Here is a 14,169-nt window from a genome sequence, read left to right as displayed (position 1 = left end):
TCCGGAGCAACCCCGGGGGCAGTACTGGGCCCAGAAGCCAGCCCCAGCCGCACACACAGAGTCTACATGTCTCCCAACGTGAGTCCCGCGAGGTGGAGAATTAGAGCATGTTGTTCATTTATAATGTTTGCTTTGCTTTTGGAAACACCCTGGGGCAACTCAGGCCAGGTTTTCACTGTGGTGTTTGACTTGGCGTAGCTGCAAAGTTCCCCCTTTTTAGTCTGTTTATGGCAAGTTAGCACACGGCCCCATATCCAGGAGCCTAACACCAGACCCCGCAGAAATCAGGGAGTGCGCAATGAAATGAAACATTGGGAGGGCTGGGTTGGGCTTCCCTGGACCCGCCCTCTCAGCCGGCAGCTCGCCTGAGGTCAGGCTGGGCACGAGGCCACCGCAGACTTTGCAGCCTCAGACCTGTTACTGCAGCCCGAGTAACAGTGATGTCTCAGACAGTGACATGTCCTGCTGACCAACCACAGGGTTTGGAGGATAATTTTCCAGGAAGGGGATACATTCCATTATTATTATTATTATTATTATTATTATTAATTTTAGATAGAGTCTTGTTCTGTTGCCCAGGCTGGAGTGCAGTGGAGCAATGTCGGCTCACTGCAACCTCTGCCTCCTGGGTTCAAGCAATTCTCCTGCCTCAGCCTCCCAAGTAGCTAGGACAACAGATGTGTACCACCACACCAGGCTAATTTTTGTATTTTTAGTAGAGACGAGGTTTCGCCATGTTGGCCAGGTGGATCTTGAACTCCTTACCTCAAGTGATCTGCCTGCCTCAGCCTCCCAAAGTACTGGGATTACAGGTGCGCACCATCGTGCCCGGCTGATACATTCCGTTCTTTAGCTCCTTCTTTGCTTACACATTTTCTTTTCTTTTAACAAAGTCAACTCACTTTCAATAGGAAGTTGCCGATTCTTTTTCATGTTTACTCTTGAGTTTCAAATAGACACCACCTTATATTTTAAGAAGACTCGTTATCACTGTGCCAGCCACTTCATTTCCATCACTTCATTTCATCTGCACAGAACTCTACGCGGGGGATATGATTAGATCGCATTTAATGATGAGAAAGAAAACTCGGAGAGCTTAAATCAGCAGCCCTAGGTGGCCCAGCTAACACCTGGGGGCGCAGCTCAGCAGCAGGTCTTCTTGGCGATGTGGTTGCTGTCTGCCTGGCTAATGGCCTGCCTCATCCTGAACCCTTCAGTGTCACCTTCATCTTTCCTTCTCTGCCTTGGAAGAGAAAAGGATGATGGCTTGTCTGAGGGCTGAAAGATTTCACCCACGTCAAGCCCCATTTGCTTGAAATGTATCTGCCCAGTTTATGTCAGCAACATGAAGAGCAAAGAAAGCTACCTGTTTATATTGCCACATCTGTAGGGCATTAAAATACATTATTAATGGGAGTTTCTGTCAATATCTCGCTTTTTTTTTTTTTTTTTAAGAAATTGAGACCATGATTGGGTTACACTAGCGTGAGTGGTAGAAACCAGGTAAAATCTGACCTTTGGTTGACCTTTGGGACATGGAGATGGTCATCTGACCCAGGGCAGGTCACATTCAAAGAGCACAGACAAGGTCCCCCTGAAGTCAGTGGGACACTTGGGCCTGAGACTGTGAAACTGAACTGGAACTTATGGGCTTTAGGGAACAAGCCCGAAAGCTCCTAAATCTCCTCCTTGAAGGTCTCCTTCCTCCTGTTTTCCTTCGAGATCTTCTGCTACTTTGACGTGGACGCCACCCCCTGACTTCAAACTCACGTGTTCAACCCAGCGATGGGTGGCGACTGGGAGGCTCTGTTAGTCTCTTTTCAGCAGCCTGGCCCTAAATTAAAGGGCCCATGGTCCTCTCTAGTTGAACACACCCCAGGCTCCCAGCCAGCCCCTGACCCTCGAGAGGGGTTGCTTTTGCTGGCAGGAGGGAGACAAAAGTGAACGTATTTTAGGATCTTGTTACTAGGCCACAAGGAAACACTGGATGGAAAGTCTTATGAATTTGAAAAGCCCGTTTTTTTAAAAAAATCAAATCTAAGGAACCCAAAAGGCATTAAGCTATTGTTTAAACACAGACAGTGCCCAAATCCTGCACACTAGTTTGTAGAGGTTGGAAGAGGCAGGATGGAAGGGGTTAATGGTGCTATTCTTTCTTGAATATTCTGGAACACACCACAATGAGCCAAAAACAGTCAGAGGGAACCATCATGAGGAGCAGTATGTTTTTACCTATGATTAACTCCAACATCCACAAGAGCTGAACCTCAGAATTATTATCTGAAATGTGCATACTGGGAAACAAGAGATTTGATGAGTTTAGTAACTTGTCCAAGATTACAAAGTTAGCAAGAGGTAGGGCCCAGAAATGAACAGGGTCCTTTCTTCTGCAAGCTGGCTCCCATGAAATACTATTCTTATGCCACCTGAGGTCTGATGTGGTATCACATTATACTACTGCACCAGCTGGGGGGACAAGGGCATTATGCCATCTCTGTAGTATGCTTAGAGGTCTGTCCTGAAATTAGCAGAGTTCACTTACAGCCATGAAAAGGATATTCCGAGGAAACGATATCTTAGATTGCTTTCTTTCAGTGCATAGACATCACTTGAGAGGCTTCATGTTACTCAGACATCTTGTAAACTTTACAGCTACTGTTTTACACTTCATCAGCATTCCTGATCTTATGGTGTTCACTTCAAATAATGTTGGGTGTGTAAGAATCAAACGCAAATTGTACAGTATTTGACATGGATGTCTTTAGGAGCCAATATTTCCTCAAATATCATGGTTTCAACGTTATCCACTAATGCTTTAATAGATAGAGTTTCTTTGCATTCATAAATATAATAGTAATAAAAATACGAGTTGTCTACTATAAAACAAAACACTTATATTTCCCAACTACTAAAACATCTATGTAATCTTGAATCCATCTGATCTAAAGAAGGGAAAATGTTCTCAACCTAGGCTACACACTAGATCACTTGGGAAGCTTTGAAAAATTCTTAATGCATGGGCCCCACTCCGAGACCAATTAATTCAGATCTCTGAGAAGTGTGGTCTGAGAACTGATGGTTTAGAAAACTGTACAGACGGTTCTAACATGCAGCCAGCATTGAGAACTACTGGGTTTAGACAAGAATGGATTTTTTTGTTTTTTGAGATAGACTCACTTGCCCAGGCTGGAGTGCAGTGGCACAATCTCAGCTCACTGCAACTTCTGCCTCCTAGGTTCAAGCGATTCTCCTGCCTCAGCCTCCCAAGTAGCTGAGATGACAGGTGTGTACCACCATGCCGTGCTAATTTTTGTATTTTTAGTAGAGACAGAGTTTCATCATGTTGCCCAGGCTGGTCTCGAGCTCCTGACCTCAAGTGATCCGCCTGCCTTGCCCTCCCAAAGTGTTAGGATTACAGGCGTGAGCCACCAGGCCCGGCTAATACGGTTTGGCTGTGTCCTCACCCAAATCTCATCTTGAATTCCCATGTGTTGTGGGAGGGACTTAGTGGGAGGTAATTGAATCATGGGGGCAGGTTTTTCTCACGCTGTTTTCGTGATAGTGAATAAGTCTCGGGAGATCTGATGGTTTTAAAAATGGGAGTTTCCTTGCACAAGCTCTCTCTTTGCCTGTTGCCATCCATGTAAGACATGACTTGCTCCTCTTTGCCTTCCACCATGATTGCGAATCTTCCGCAGCCACATGGAACTGTGAGTTCTCCATTAAATCTCTTTCCTTTGTAAACTGCCCAGTCTTGGGTATGTCTTTATCAGCAGTATGAAAATGAACTAATACACCAGCCAAGAATGGATTTTTAAATTAATGGAGTTAGGTCTGATTAATATCAATGCATTAATGTATAAAGGTCTACACATTATGCATTACAATCAGGAGTTTTAAATATAATGCCACTAAAATATATGCAATGAATGCAATACATACAATGAGTCATTAGCTTCCAGGTATAAGTAGATGCTCCATAAATATGACTGAATTACTGAATGAATGGCATCCTACAAAGTTTTATATGAAAAATTATATTTTGATGAAATTAAGACGCCATCAATTGTAAGATGTAGTATCACTGATAAAGAAAATAAATTCATTAAATTATGACATGCTATCTAGTATATGTCACACCCTAACTTCAAAAATGTTAAAAAGGCCAGACGTGGTGGCTCACGCTTGTAATACCAGTGCTTTGGGAGGCCAAAGTGGGAAGATCACTTGAAGCCAGGTGTTCAAGACTAGCCTGGGCAACATAGCAAAATCCCATCTGTATGTAAAAATAAAAAAATTACCTGGGCATGGTGGTGCACGCCTGTAGTCCAGCTACTTGTGAGGCTGAGGTAAGAGGATCACTTGAGCCTAGAATTTTGATGCTGCAGTGAGTTAGGATCGTGTCACTGCACTCAAGCCTGTCTCAGAAAAAAGTCAAAAACAAGAAAAAATACAATATTTTGAAATTACTGTTTTTGCTTTTTCTGCTTAGTCTACGCCAACTGTTATACCATTAATTTCCACTAGATGCCGCTGTGATCTGCTACTTTAGGTTCCGAAAGGCAACCTGAAAGCCAATTTTCTCCAAGGATTTAAAATTGAAATAATTCACCCCCTTTAAAGACAAAAGATATTTTAACCACCTCATACTGTAGGGGGTTGTGGCTCATTCCTTCTCTGTGTTAAGACCTATCCGAAGTATCTTATGAAGTGTAAAATTATTTAAAAAGGAAATTGAAAAGTTTTAATGACTTGATAGAAAACAGTTGCTTCCCTTTTATCCACATCCCCAAATTTCACATTTTGCGTGTAACTCATGACTAGCCTGCAGTGGGTTATAGAGAAGGGACGGTAACACCGATAGGAAGGCTGATGTTGACTTCAATGAAATAATAAAACTTGAAGGAAAGAGTATGACATCTTCTGATCTGAAGACAGCAGATCATGGTACCCTGTACTCACCGCTCCCAGCGACAGGAAAAGCTGGGTGGAAAAGAAAATCTGGGCTGATAGGACTGGGCCCTGAGCTTGAAGCCAAGCCCAGTGTTAACCCTGGGCATTGACCCAGGTCCTCCCTGGCTGAAAATCTGGAAGATTTTCCCTGCTGGGTGAGAATCACTTTTTCAGCAAAACGATACAAGCTTTAGGGCCAAAAGGAAGCCCATGAAGCTTCCAGAGACATGCTTAGAGCAATGCTTCTCAAACTCTTACAATCTCCACTATATGAGAACAGAAATGGAGAATAAGTATCTCAAAACTTATATAACAAATTTAAACAGTTTTACATCTGCTAAATCTAATAAAAAGAAACTGGGATAGTATTTCATATGTCTTCGTTTCATATTTCATTTTTCCAGTAATTCAATTCTTTTAGTATTTTACAAAAGTATTGGTCCATAATAGACTGGAATTTTTTTAAAAAATAGCCCTTCAGCCCAGATAGCTTTTGAAGCACTGCAGAGAGCCCACCCCAAGCTGCTGGAGGGGCCAATTCCAGGACGATGAACCCATCACACCCCTGAATAATGTTCTAGTACACAAAATAGGTAAGAAAGGGCTGAAGAACAGGAGCACTTTGATGGTAAAGGACAGGATGACTGGAGAGGTAAAAAGAAATCCAAAGAACAGAACACCTCAGGGAGTCCCAGCCTCTGAACCCACAGTCAGCAGCTCACCAGAACCTACCATTTCTGCAAAGGCTCAGAGATTCCACCATTGCTACTCCCAGCAGCTCCCCTGCCCAATGTATAGACAATCAGCCTAGAATTGACCTTGGGACAAGAGAAACTCAGGTGGTTACAGTGAAAAGAAAATGCAAAACCACTCAGAACTGCCCAAGTCTGACATATTTAGCTTCAGAAGAGAAACACACAGAGAGGTCCATTGTTAACCCCTTCCTGGTTTGATCCACCCAAAGTCAGCCGGCTTGGATGGAGGGGAGGCGCAAGGCACTGTGGACTTCCATTTATGGATAACTGTGAGCTGGCTTTTTTGCTTCTCTGAAAAATGCTCTGTTACACTAGCATACTGTCAGTGCCTTTTTTGGATATCTACTTGGTAATATCTATCAAAATGTAAACTGTGAATACTCTTCAACTCAGCTATTTCTCTGCTAGAAATTCATCCCCCAGTTGTACTCCTAAAGTAAGCAAAGACAAATAATACAGGATTCAATACTCTCTGGCTCTTTCTGAGAGAATAAAACAGTATAAAATCTAAATGTCCTTTATAAGAGATTACTTATATTAACTACGGTACATCAATACAGATTAGTATGCACCGTTAAAAGATTAAATGCTTCTGCAGTTACTCATATGCAAAGAGTTCCAAGACACAATGTTAAGTGAAGGAAGGAAGTTGAAGTGCAGTGTGTACAGCACGATCCTATTTGTGTAAAAAAGAACAAATGCGGCCAGGTACGGTGGCTCATGCCTGTAATCCCAGCACTTTGGGAGGCCGAGGCCAGTGGATCACCCGAGGTCAGAAGCTCAAGACCAGCCTGGCCAACATGGCAAAACCCCAACTGTACTAAAAATACAAAAATTAGCTGGGTGTGGTGGTGGACGTCTGTAATCCCAGCTACTTGGGAGGCTGAGGCAGGAGAATCATTTGAACCCAGGGGGTGGAGGTTGCAGAGAGTCAAGATCGGACCACTGCACTGCAGCCTGGGTGAAAGACCGGGACTCCGTCTCAAAAAAAAAAAAAAAAAGAAAAAAAGAAAATAAAGAAAGAACAAATGCATTTCTATCATGCAGAGAGACCTTCTGAGGTGAACAGCACAAAAAGCTGTTCACAGCGATCGCGTCTGGGGGTGGAGCCAAGGGTTAAGGGTCAAGGTTGGGGAGGACTTTCATTTTTTAACTTCACACCCTTGTATGTGGTCTGACTTTTTAAAAAGTAAAATTGATGAATTTAATATGGATCAAGGTATCTATTGCAGAGCATCAAGAGTTACATGAGGCCAGGTGCAGTGGCTCACACCTATAATCCCAGTGTTTTGGGAGGCCAACGCAGGAGGATCCCCTTGAGGCCCAGAGTTTGAGACCAGCCTGGGCAACATAAAAGACCCTGTCTCTAAAAAAATAAAAATAAAAAATTACCTGAGCATGGTAGTGTGTGCCTGCAGTTCCAGCTACTCAGGAGGCTGAGGCAGAAGGGCTACATGAGCCCAGGAGCTCGAGGCTGCAGTGAGCTATGATCACACCACTGTACTCCAGCCTAGGCAGCAGAATGAGATGCCCCCTCTTTAAAAAAAGGCGCTACAGGCAATGGCACTAAATATCAGTCAGCCAAAGACATAACCTGACACAAGCAGCTGCACAAAATAGTAGTTGCCCTCAAGCTCCAGGGATGTTGACAAGGAAAAAACACAGAACTCCCAGTGTGCTCTCAACCCATGGCTGTGTATATCTTCTAGTGATGAGCCTTGGGGACCCCATAAAACCCAGAGGAACATGTGGCAGAGGAGCCAAGGTTTCCAGGGGTCGTGGCCATCACCAGGTGAGAAAGCCCAGAGGCAACCGCGTGTTTAATTACTATGTGAAAATGGAATGAGAGGGAGGGAAATTGGGTTTGGTTGCTTCAGTAAAAAATGGTTGACCAGGTGTGGTGGCTCACACCTGTAATCCCAGCACTTTGAGAGGCCAAAGTGAGTAGATCACCTAAGGTCAGAAGTTCGAGACCAGCCTGGCCAATGTGGTGGAGTCCCGTGTCTACTACAAATACAAAAATTAGTTGGGTGTGGTGGCACGCACCTGTAATCCCAGCTACTTGGGAGGCTGAGGTGGGAGAATCACTTGAACCTGGGCGGCAGAGGTTGCAGTGAGCTGGGATTGTGCCACTGCACTCCAGCTTGGGTGACAGAGTAAGACTCCATCTCAAAAAAAGAAAAAGTTTTCCTGGCCCTGGTTCATAAGTAGAGGGAGTGTCTTGTGTCTTGGGAGCCAGTAGCACTGTTAACATTTACAAATGGGACACACACATTTCCTGTTTAATTCCACCCTGCACAATGCTGACTCATTATGATACCATTGGTCTCAGAAATACTTTTCTTAAAAGTTGTATATAATTACCACATATATACACATAAATAAAAATATACACACATATATGTGTACACACACACACATATCACACTCTGTGCTCTCAGGGAGAGCTGGGGAAGGAGACTGCCTTTGGAGCCCTTGGCACGTTACACTATATTACAAATGCTCTTTGCCGAAGAGTATTTTCAGTGCTGTCCTGAGTTGAGTGTGTTCTTCAAAATGCATTGTTTACTCCACTGTGGTCTTCCTTTCTGCCACTCATTTCATGTTCTAGGGAACAGTTTTGACTCACAGTTACAGGTAAAAGGTGTTTGAGTGACTGTTCTAGACTTGCCCTAAAGAGACAAAGGAAGAATATTATGCCAAGTGTCGAAAGGCTACTTTTCAGGCAGCTCAAGTTGCCTTCATGGAAATGATGGAGGAAGCAGAGGGTGAAGTTTAAGGACAGGTGGAAATCCTTCAGAAGCCTATCAGGCATCATTAACAGCACCACAAGGCTGGGAGAGATGACCAAGGGGATTTGAAAAGAGTATTAGGGTAGGAAGCCGGAATTAAGCTTATAAAGATCTATAGAGCACACAGTCCTTCCATGTCATGGCCTATCTGACAGATGCGTTGGGGGGCCCCGGAGAGCCAGGAGTAGTGGGCAGAGGGCAAGCAAGCACAGAGCCACCCTCTACAGGGACACTGGAGCACTGAGGCCACTGCACTCAGGAAGAAATCACCAAGGTTTCTGTTAGCCAGGGTGGGCCAGCTAAATGTCTGCAACATCACTGAAAACAGTCCTAAGTTGGAGAGCCAATGGTCTTTTCCAGAACTCCCCTTGGGAGAAGCAGTGTGGGAGATGGAAGGTTCTGGAGTGAGGGGTTATACCTCGAGGGGTCGGCTTCAGGACATTGTCCTGTGGGTCGGTAGGCGTCCTTAATTGTGAGGCTTTTGTTTTGCTGAGAGGAGGCTGCAAGTTTGAGGCAAAAAATGAACCTGGAGGTAAAGAAGTGGCTGAGGTTGCTCCCCCTTGGCCCTTTCTTCCTGCTGGGCCTTTCCTTTATTTATTTAGAGTACTCAGCCTTTCCTCTAGGTAAATACTGAACAAATATTTTTAAAACCACCAGTTTAAACAGTGTCAAATTATTATCCTGTCTCCACCTGGCCCTGGGCATGGCTGTGGTGTGTATTGTGCTGTGTTCTGACTCTCTTTGGTTGAGCAGGAGGCGGCCTTAGCGCTACAGGTGGAGATGGCCGCCCACCGGCCGTCAAAGCACTTCTGGTGTCCGCCATCTTGAGAGGAGCTCAGACCGGAAACCACAGGTGGGAGAACGCAACTGGGAATGGAAAGTAGGTGTGGCTCTTTGTGTTGCTTTGGGCTAAATTAGGAGAAGGGTAGATGTTTGGAGGTGGTGTTGGCTACAGGGGAGAAGGAGTTGGAAAGGGATGAAAATTTTTGGCCCAGAGAAGGGGAGCAGTGATTGTTGGCTGAGGCATTTATTGAAGGACTCCTATGGAGAAGATACATATGGTGGGGGGCAGAGTCCCTGTTGAGAGGGAGTGCTGCCTGTCCCACACAGAAATTCCTTCTCCCTGACAGCCGCAGATGTCTTAGCAGCATCGCTTTTATTTTTATTTCTTTCTTTATTTTTGAGACTGGGTCTCACTCTGTTGCCTGGATGGAGTGCAGTGGCCCGATCTCTGCTCACTGCAACCTCTGCCTCCCGGCTTCAAGTGATTCTTCTGCCTCAGCCTCCCTAGTGGCTGGGACTACAGGCACGCACCACCACACCCAGCTAATTTTTGTATTTTTAGTAGAGACGGTGTTTCACAGTGTTGGCCAAGCTAGTCTCGAACTCCTGACCTCGTAATCTGCCCGCCTTGGCCTCCCAAAGTGCTGGGATTACAGGCATGAGTCACCTGCGCCTGGCCCAGCAGCACTGCTTTTAGACTCACACTTTAGAAACCAAAAATCTGTTTACTGGCCATCTACACAACCTGTCAATTCCTAAACAACCTGAAGGTTTAGGGCCCTGCCTTAGACACGTTGTAACCTATTGAGAGGCCCAGCCTTTGCTACAGCAAATGGTGTAAACTCCCATGGCCTAGTTATGTCCAGGGCTCAGTTGGGTTTTTGGCCTCCTTATCTTCAAATGGGGCAGGCACAGCTCTGGGCCAGTCAAGCGCTGAGCTGATCCAAGACATTCTTCAACCAACCAGACTGGAAATACCGGAAAAGCAGTGGCAGCTGCCCTCAGAGGCAGTGTCAGTATTTTCTTTCCTTTTGGCCAGTTTCATTTCGACTAGAAGCCGGAATCGTAATTATAATGCTACATGTTTACAGATTTTAACTAATTGATCCCTTGGAGTCCTGTTTTGGGGGGAAAGCGTTCTACCCACCTCATACATCAGGAAAACAAGAGGCCATATGGTGTGGCTGGGCTGGGTGGTCTCTGGTGTCAGTAGGAGAGTGGAGACTGCGGCTTCAACAGTTCTTGACTTCTTGGCCTGTGTCCAGATCTCTGGGCCTTGCAGCCCCTAGAAAGGTGACACATGAGAAATTGAAGTGGACCAGACCATAAACTCTCAGGAGCAGTTATCTCTAGAGAGGAGGGCAGGCCTCGGGGCCCTGCCTGTGCCTGTTTCTCTTGGAGCGACAGGTTGGAGAGGAGGAAAAGCCGTTCCTGCAGGAGTGTTTTGCGCACCTTTAATTACCAGTTAAAACAAAACATTCTGTAATGAAAATTCCCCTTGAAAGAAACTCCAAGTTGCTGTGAAGGTTTCATCTTTCCCTTTTGAATCCCAAGGTCTGCAGCCATGTAATCCAATGTTGGTCTGGAAAAATATTTGGCTACAGAAAAACCCACATGAGGTATTGGGGACACCGGTAAAGGGAAGGAGGTTGGATCTTGTACAGTAGCCCTTAGCAAAATCCTTCAGGTCAAGACCTGGACTACTTATTAAGAACCCTCTTAACTCTTTTAGTAAGAGGTAGATATGTTTTCTTCTGATTCTATCTTCTCTATTGCCAGCAATGTTTTTCCTCAACAAATTAATATGAGTTGGTGGTGGATGTAGAAGAGGGGAGAAGGGAAATCTAGTTCTCCAATGGTCATGGCTATTTCAAGATAAGGGAAGTGATAGAAACAGAGAGGGAGGCAGGCCGGGGAGCCTCCAACCCCAACAGATGAAGACACACATAGGGGCATGGAAGTCGGCAAATAAATTCAGGCTGGGTTCCCAGAGGGCAGTGTTTTTTTTTTTTTTTCTAAGCGAGCAGGTGTAGTTAAGCACAACCTTTCCACGGTGTGTTGAAGCAGATTACCAGCCCTGTTTGGAAGCACAACGTTGCCATCTCAATGGGTTCTCCTTCAGAACCCATAATAGGTGTTTACTTAGACCAGATCCCATATTGCCTTGTGTCATTGTCCAATTGTCCTATGTGGATTTTACCAATTCAATTGTAGATGTCTTAGTAACAGGGACCAGAATTTTTCCATAATCAATAGTAGTTTAAATGATTGAACCAAAAGTTTCCTCTTGTGTGCAATCAGCTGAGGAACATAAGCTAATTTCAGTCTCATTCCTAGTGCTTGATTTTTCTTCCATCATTCTAGGTTTCCTGTCTGGCCCACACTTAGAGAGTCCTCCCTGCTGCAGGGAGCACATCTGTGACCCATGTGTTTCCTTTCTTTGCTCCTGTACAATGGTAATTTTTTTCTTAGCTACTACAGGAAGCCCAGCAGATTCAGATGTACAAGAAGCCACACCAGGACCTAAGATGATATTCATTGATGTTATCAGCAGGTCTGATGCCAACATTTGCCTAGAGAGTGGTTACCCTGAGAAGTTTACCCCAGTTTTAAGTTTGGTTGGTCTGTTTTGAGGTGGTAACCTCATATTGAAGTAATTTCTCCCCACCAAAGAGTCTAGAATAGGTTTATTTGTAATCTATTTTATGTAGCTGTGATTGCCTCAAGACACCTGCACAGGGTTATTAAGAGTGTGTGTCTAGGCATGTGGTTAACTGTTTCAGCTCAATGGTCTGTGAACATCATTAGTAGCCCTTGAAATGGATCTCCAGGAAGTGCTGGCTGTTAATGACTCTGCCCTGATGCTCCTATGTGAGCAGAACAAAGAGATAATGTCTAACTTTGCAGGTAGCTGAGTGCTCCAAATTGATGACTAGCTCAGGGAGAGGGAGATGCTGTGCCATCCTGAGCCTAGAAGACATCGCCAAAGGAACAGTGGGAGATTAACAGCTCTCCCATGCTAGGAGGTTGACTTGCCAAACTGATAGAAGAGTGACAAACTGATAGACTATGGTGCTGTGTCCCTTCTATGGTTGAGGGAGGGCTTCACCTGAGACAGTCAGAAGTAGTAAGAGAAGATTTATGTGGTAAGGGAAAGGGAATCTTCCCAACGATAACTATTGACTTTCATTTTGTAGAAGAATGTTGTATTAAGTGTTTGGAGATAGAAAAAGTATGGCATGCTCTCAGGATGTTTATAATTTACTTGGGGACATAAGGCACACGATTGAAAAGCTAGTTAAAATACAAGACAATAGAATATCCACTGTCCGGAGTAATATTCGGCCATTAAAATGGATGAATCAGATCCATATGTACTCAGAGTTGAGCGGGAAAAGGCCAGTAGCAGAACAAGACACCATCTATGTAAAAGTTAAAGCAGAGCTCACATATGTGTGTGAACATACATGTGTATGCACATATCTGAAGGGGTCTGGAGGAGAGCACATAGAAAAAGAGCCAGAGGTTCCTCTTGGGGAGGGAAGTAAAACTGGGGAGGATGGAGAAGGGCACCTTTCATATTTTTACCGCACATACTTTTGTATTGAATACATTATTTAGAACAAGAAAGTCTACATTTCTTATGTAAAAAGGAAAAGAATGAAAAACGTAGCAACAAAGCAAGTACATGACTGATGCCAAGGGGTGACCCTAACGGTAAAAGTGGTGGCGTAGTCTGCCCATCACCTCACAAACTCTTCTGCCGCTCCTCTTCCTCCTTGTTTACAGAATCCCATTTTTGCTCTGGAATCTACCTGCTTGTGTCTCAGGAGATATCTGGAAAAACATAAAATCATGGTGGTCCCATCCCATCCCTCTGCAGTGATTTGTTGCGCTTGGTCATGTGATGCCATCAGGGCCAATGAGATTGGAGGGACTGTCGGGGGGCTCTTGGGTAAAGCTTCTTTGCTCTTAAAAAGAGGAACAAAGCGCCGAAGGACCACTTTTTCCCTCAACAGGATAGCACCGTTTCTGGATGTGACGACTGGCAATGTGGCAACCATCTGAGCCTTAGGGAGCTATCCTGGGGACCGGGCCAAACTCTGAGGATGTTGGTAGAGAGGACATTGGAGCTGTCCTAGCTCAGGACTTCAGCTTCAGTGACAGAACACATTTTCCTTTTTGTTAAAGCCGGCTGAGGTGGGAATATCTATTACCTTCCAGCTCACATGCCAGTCACAGGGAGCCCTCTTTGTAGGACTTCAAGCCCCTTGGGTGCATCTCAGGGTAAGTTTGAGTCCTCAGGGACATGCCCTCTGGGGACAAGAATGAGAAGAGGTCATAAACCGTCTGTGACTGGGGAGACGGAGAAGTCATCCTGAGCTAGGGTCACTCTTTGCCCTGGCACCTCAGTGGGTGAGAGGGACTGCTAGAGTGAGGAAGGGAGATATATTTAATACAAGCAGCCTCTCAGTCTGGCAACTGGGATATTTGATACGAGTTCTTTTTTCTTTTCTTTTTTTTTTAAATTGAGACAGGGTCTAACTTTTTTGCTCAGGCTGGAGTGCAGTGGCACGGCCTCCACTCGCTGCAGCCTTGACCCCCTGGGCTCAAGCAATTGTCCCATCTCAGCCTCCCCATGTAGCTGGGAACACACGTGCACACCACCATGCCCGGCTAATTTTTATTTTTAGAGATAGGGTTTCTCATGTTACCCAGGCTGGTCTCAAACTCCTGGGCTCAAGCGATTCTCCTGCCTCAGCCTCCCAAAATGCTGTGATTACAGGTCTGAGCCACCGTGCCCAGCCTACAAGTTCTTAACAGAATCAGAAGGTGTAGCTGGGAGACAAAAGAGCCATCACAGCTTCATGATATTTGGAGGGAAG

The 14,169-nt window shown here is 45.0% G+C and overlaps 1 protein-coding gene across 2 annotated transcripts in view; it reads right to left on the bottom strand.

The window, feature by feature from the left end:
* Nucleotides 1-14,169, bottom strand: part of CLDN14 (claudin 14) — a 111,447-nt gene that overhangs the window by 35,847 nt on the left and 61,431 nt on the right. For both annotated transcript variants that reach the window (XM_025380092.1, XM_025380093.1), the window contains exon 2: nt 10,431-10,568. The gene's annotated coding sequence lies outside the window, so the exon portion shown is untranslated. The remainder of the gene's footprint in view (nt 1-10,430; nt 10,569-14,169) is intronic.

The sequence above is a fragment of the Theropithecus gelada genome, chromosome 3 (genome assembly GCF_003255815.1).
Source record: "Theropithecus gelada isolate Dixy chromosome 3, Tgel_1.0, whole genome shotgun sequence".
Taxonomy (NCBI): Eukaryota; Metazoa; Chordata; class Mammalia; order Primates; family Cercopithecidae; genus Theropithecus; species Theropithecus gelada.
This window is presented reverse-complemented; position numbering and strand designations above follow the sequence as displayed.